This window comes from Petromyzon marinus, chromosome 42 (genome assembly GCF_048934315.1).
Source record: "Petromyzon marinus isolate PM22_M1 ecotype Great Lakes invasive population chromosome 42, UKy_Petmar_22M1.pri1.0, whole genome shotgun sequence".
Taxonomy (NCBI): domain Eukaryota; kingdom Metazoa; phylum Chordata; class Hyperoartia; order Petromyzontiformes; family Petromyzontidae; genus Petromyzon; species Petromyzon marinus.
Window position 1 is genome coordinate 7,178,941 of NC_133708.1, and position 6,000 is coordinate 7,184,940.

The 6,000-nt window shown below is 51.4% G+C and overlaps 1 protein-coding gene across 2 annotated transcripts in view; it reads right to left on the reverse strand.

Moving 5' to 3' along the window:
- The window catches only part of LOC116951245 (GATA-binding factor 2-like), a 79,670-nt gene extending 75,339 nt beyond the window's left edge, over positions 1-4,331 (reverse strand). For both annotated transcript variants that reach the window (XM_032969741.2, XM_076073483.1), the window contains exon 1: positions 3,960-4,331. The gene's annotated coding sequence lies outside the window, so the exon portion shown is untranslated. The remainder of the gene's footprint in view (positions 1-3,959) is intronic.
- Positions 4,332-6,000: the final 1,669 nt, after the last annotated feature.

The following is a 6,000-nucleotide window of genomic DNA, read 5'->3' on the forward strand; positions in this document are numbered from 1 at the left end:
GGGTTCGTAACGCAGCGCGTTACCCGCTACACTACCGCTCCCCACACAACAAAACATCACACGCACAGATACACAAACACACGCACACAACACGTGATACGTGTAAACACACCTAACGTACCCTACATTCATTATCCGTACTGGCGTATTGGGATCTACGGATGAAATGCGCCATAGAAAAAAAACGTCAATCATTATAATAAACGTAAACATAAGACACGTAATACATCGAGTATGCTGTACATAAAATGCACTTGCGCACGCACATACGTACATCCATAAAAAGACAAAGATCTTCCGTATAGCCTTAACGGACTGTTGGGGCAAGTGCTGTTAGCAAGCAGCTTCTATGAAGGCTGGCACGGCACACGAGAGGGCGAGTGGCCGGCACCACGCTGGGCCGCCTTTGTCTCCCTCGTGGTGATGTTAACGCCACCGCACTCGGTACAGCACTCATTTGAATCGACATACACACACGTACACAAATACACAAACAACACAAACCATAAACGCATCATTTTACAGAGTTTTCGACGATTGTTGACTGGGTGATTTGCGTGGCTTCTATCCCGACCCTGACGCCTGCTGTATAGTTTGAGGTTCCACCGATCTCTCTGTCTCTCTCTCTCTCTCCCCGTGGTCGCGTGGATTTGTCTCCGGGTCTTTCGGCTTTTCCCCCCTTCCACGTTTAGAGTCAACACCACGCGTTTAGAGTATTTGTCTGCTCGACATTCCCACGTGGTGGTGATGATGATGATGATGATAAGCCCACTTCGTTGAGCGATCATTTGTGACGGCCAGGTCTCTTCTGAAAAAGAGCAGCTCAGTGGGGCCTTACCTGGTTTAAACAAAAAAAAATAAACTAAATAGCTTAAACGTTTATATAGTTTCGTAATTTAAATTTCCTAAACGCAATCTCGGTTATTCACACAAATCGCTGGCTGCTTGAGTAGGCGAACAGGGAGAGACCGACTCACGCTTAGCCATGCGTACTCGTATGTAAACAAAGACAGAGGTCACCCACATCAGCCTCGGCAGACTGTTGGGGCAAGTGCCGTGAGCGAGCAGCGCTTAGTGGGAGACTCCCAACACGGCGCCCGCGTCTGCGGTGGTCAACGCCACGCCCAGCCGCCTTTGTCTCCCCGGTGTAGGTGGTGTTTACGCACCGTGCCAGGCACTCGTATTCGGGGCCGAGTCGATGTAGAGAAGGCACGACACCGGCACGGACATCGCGCGACACTGACGTTAGCCGGGAATCAAACCAAAAGGAGAGTCGCGGGTTCCATAAGCGAGCAGTGCGCTAACCACTGCGCCCACCGCTCCCCCAAATTACGAGGTTCTGAAGCGAGCGGAGCGGTCATCATCGAGCGCTTAATTCAATAGTAACAGGACTCGCATGTACACGCGTGTGTGTATGTGTACACGCGTGTGTGTGTACGTACGCGTGTGTGTGTGTGTACACACGCGTGTGTGTGTGTGTACACGCGTGTGTGTGTACGTACGCGCGTGTGTGTTGTGTGTCATGCGTGTGCAGTGTGTGTGTGTGCACGCGCGTGTGTGGTGTGTGTCATGCGTGTGCAGTGTGTGTACATAGCTATGCTGAAATACACCTCAAGGTGCACCTAGCCTGGCACAAGCGTCGTGGTAACGTCACCGCCACTTAGTGGCGAAAGGCGGTTGTTGTCGTACGGTCAAATATCTCAAGAGATTGCACAACCAGCATGCCTAGACAAATATACAAATCCCCCCGATCGGCCGCACAGACTGTTGGGGCTAAGTGCTGTTCGCGAGCAGCATCTAAGAAGGCCGGCACGGCACACGAGGGGGTGGGTGGCCAGCACCACGCCCGGCCGCCTTTGTCTCCCCAGTGGCGATGTTGACACACCGCACCAGCTACTCATTTGAGGCAGAGTCGACCTACATACAGTGACAAACATTCATATGTACACACATACGTATATATGTAAACAAAATAAGGACACATACCGCGTGTAACCGTTTATATATATAAGATGTTGGGGCAAGTGCTGTTTGCGAGCACCTATTAAGGTCTACACGCCCACATCAGTGCCGAGCGATAAATACACACGTCCAAAGACACATATACACACGTACAAAGACATATACACACGTACAAAGACACATACACACACACGTACAAAGACACATACACACACGTACAAAGACACACACATGTACAAAGACACACACACATGTACAAAGACACACACGCGTACAAAGACACATATACACACACGTACAAAGACACACACACACACACACGTACAAACACATACACACACGTCCAAAGAAACATACACACATGTACAAAGACACACACGTACAAAGACACATACACACACGTACAAAGACACACACACGTACAAAGACACACACACGTACAAAGACATACTGTACACACACACACGTACATAGATACATACACGTTCATAGATACATATATACACACACACGTACATAGACACATATACAAACACCTACAAAGACACACACACGTACAAAGACACATATACACACACACGGACATAGACACATATACACACACACGTACATAGACACATATACACCCACACGTACAAAGACATACACACACGTATAAAGACACATATATACACACACGTACATAGACACATATATACACACGTACATAGCCACATATACACACACACGTACAAAGACACTTATACACACACACGTACAAATACACATACACACACATGTACAAAGACACATACACACACACGTACAAAGGCACATACACACACGTACAAAGACACATACACACACGTACAAAGACACATATACACGTACAAAGACACACACGTACAAATACACACACACGTACAAAGACACATACACACATGTACAAAGACACACACGTACAAAGACACACACACGTACAAAGACACACACACACCTACATATACATGCGTGCATGTACACATTGCGCACAGACAGAGACACAAATGCATACAACACACTGCAAACACACAGACACACTTATAAACATGTGTGTGTATGTTGAGCTTCTTTCGCACCGTACGTAGGCAACCGCGCTAATTGGAGGTGCGGGGGAAGGACAGGAAACTACCATCAACAAAAGCCGTTCGAAAGAAATTAATGTTTAACATAGATTTAAAAGTGCGTAGCTCTAGTGGCTTCCCAAATATCGGAAGGAAGAGAACGTTCCAGACGGCCGCAGAAGCGCATCTGAAAGCGCCGCTGCGACGATGACGATACGGTGGCCCACCGCCGTCTTTGTTCGACGGTTCAGCCACGAGCCGCTGCCTCTGGATCTCACGTGACGGTGGGTTTATAACTCCTTGACGAGATCAGCGACGTTAGTTGTGCTTCGTTTGAGCCAAGCGCTTTGTGCGTGCAAATCGGCAAAAAATATTCCCGTAGACTGTGGAGGGGGGGGAGGTGTATCGCACGGAGAGAGATCCGAGGACTCATCCACCCCCCCGTGTAGCCTTGAGCACTCTGTTGGGGCAAGTGCTGTTAGCGAGTCGCAGCACCTGTGAAGGTCGGCACTGCACACGAAGTTTGGCAAGCACCGCAACCGACCGACTTTGTCTACCCCCCCACCCACCACCCCGGACCCGATGCTTAACGCAACGCACCGGGTACTCAATTAAGGCTGAGTCGACCCAGCGGGAGACCCAGCACCGGTTCAAATATCGAAACGGACTGTCGGTAGGTTCGTAACGCAGCACGCGCTAACCACTACGCCCACCGCTCCATGCGCCCACAAAGACAAAGGCCCCCCCCCCGAAGTAGCCCCCCAACACACTGTCGGGGCAAGTGCCGCGAGCGTGCAAACAGAGACCTTACAACAACAACAACAGACGCAACAGAATCAACCGCTTCTACCGGGCACAACAACAACAACAACACCACTTTTGCCTTTGCAAAGAGATAAAATATAACTCGTTTACCTTGGCAGTTGCAATCTCGCATCCACACGCAGCCTCCACGGGACGATACAACAGTCCGCACTCGGGGATACAATGTGTCCCCGTGCGTGTCCCCACGTGTCCCCACGTGTCTCCACGTGTCTCCTCTCGATCCCCGCCAGAAGTCTCCCTGTCTCCCTGTCCACGCTCCTATTCGTTCTACCCCCCCCCCCCCCCGTGTAGCACTACCTCGTGCGTGATGCCCCTGCTCCCTCTCGGAGTCTCCACCCTGCACAGCGTCTCCGAGTGAACCGCTCCTCTGCGGCGGCGTCTCTCTGTGTGGGTACCTCTGGGTACCTCCCCCGTGTGTATCTCCCCCGTGTGTATCTCCCCCGTGTGTATCTCCCCCGTGTGTATCTCTCCCCCGTGTGTATCTCCCCCGTGTGTATCTCCCCCGTGTGTGTATCTCCCCCGTGTATATCTCCCCCGTGTATATCTCCCCCGTGTATATCTCCCCCGTGTGTATATCTCCCCCGTGTGTATATCTCCCCCGTGTGTATCTCCCGTATGGCCCGTACGGAGACACCCACACCCACACTACCCCTCGCTCTGCGCGTTGCCTGCACACGCGGGCATCGCCTCGCTTTGGGACTGCACGCCGATTGGCTGATCCCTCGAACGCTGTCAAACACTACACATGGCCTTTCTTGTTATTCCTCCTCCTCCTCTCTCCCTCCCTCTTTGGCTTCACGTCTCTCTGTGTGTGTGTGAGAGTGGGGGGGGTTCTTTTCCATTCCGGTAGATTTGGGTGTGTGTTTGGCGCGCTCTGTGTGTGTCTCTGTGTGTGTCTCTGTGTGTGTCTCTGTGTGTGTCTCTGTGTGTCTCTGTGTGTGTCTCTGTGTGTGTCTCTGTGTGTGTGTGTCTGTGTGTGTCTCTGTGTGTGTCTCTGTGTGTGTATACTGAGCGGGAGGCGGTGAGCGCTACGCTGCAGCTACGATTCCGGCGTTTCGCGAGTTCCATTCCCAGCTCACGGCCAACACCGACGACGATTATCCAAACCGGTCCTGCGCCTCCCACGAGGTAGACTCGGCATCAAAGGAGTACCTGGCGGGGTGTTGCAGTAAACGTCGCCACCCAGGGGAGACAAAGGCGGCCGGGCGTGGTTGGAGGCCACCCGCCCCTTGTGTGCCGTGCTAACAGCACATAACCCGACAGTTTTGAGGCTAAACGGGGGTAACTTGTATTTGTCTCTGTGTGTGTGTGTACACACACACAGAGACAAATCCACATAGGTATATATATACACACACATGCACACAGATCGCACGCACATAGACACTCTCCCAGAAATATACAGCAAAGGCAAAGACCCCCCGTGTAGCCTTGATGGACGTTTGGGGCAAGTGCTGTTAACGAGCAGCACCTATGAAGGCCGGCACGGCGCACGAGGGGGTGGGTGGCCAGCAGCACGCTCGGCCGCCTTTGTCTCCCCGGTGGCGATGTTCACACACATCGCACACGGTACTCGTTTGAGGCTGAGTGGATCGCTACCACTGGTGTCGATGGCCGTGAGCTGAAGTGGAACTCTGGGCTGTCGGGTCCGTAGCGCAGCGCGCTAACCATTGCGCCACCGCTCCCCACACATATACATACATTCACGAACGCAACGTACGTACGCTGTGCCGAATGCTGTGCACGATAGCGCTCGTGTCGCGTGGTCTATCCACTGATGGATGAAGGCCTCCCATGCCGTGTTGATCGTGAGCGTTGTTTGACCATACTTCGCCACACGGGTGCGTGCTTTGTCGGGTGAAGGGGGTGTAACTCCGGCAATTGGTTCGACTATCACTCGCCACTGCCGTTAGCCGTGGCCGCGGAGGCGAGCTAACCACTGCGCCACCGCTCCTTTACTAGAATATAAAAAAAACGTCTCAAAGTAATAACCTCTAATATTAATAACTTCTAATATTAATAATTTCTAATATTAATAACTTCTAATATTAATAACTTATAATATTAATAACTTATAATATTTGTCGTAATCCAGGGTCGCGACTCTACTGTTAAATCCATTTAAAATATA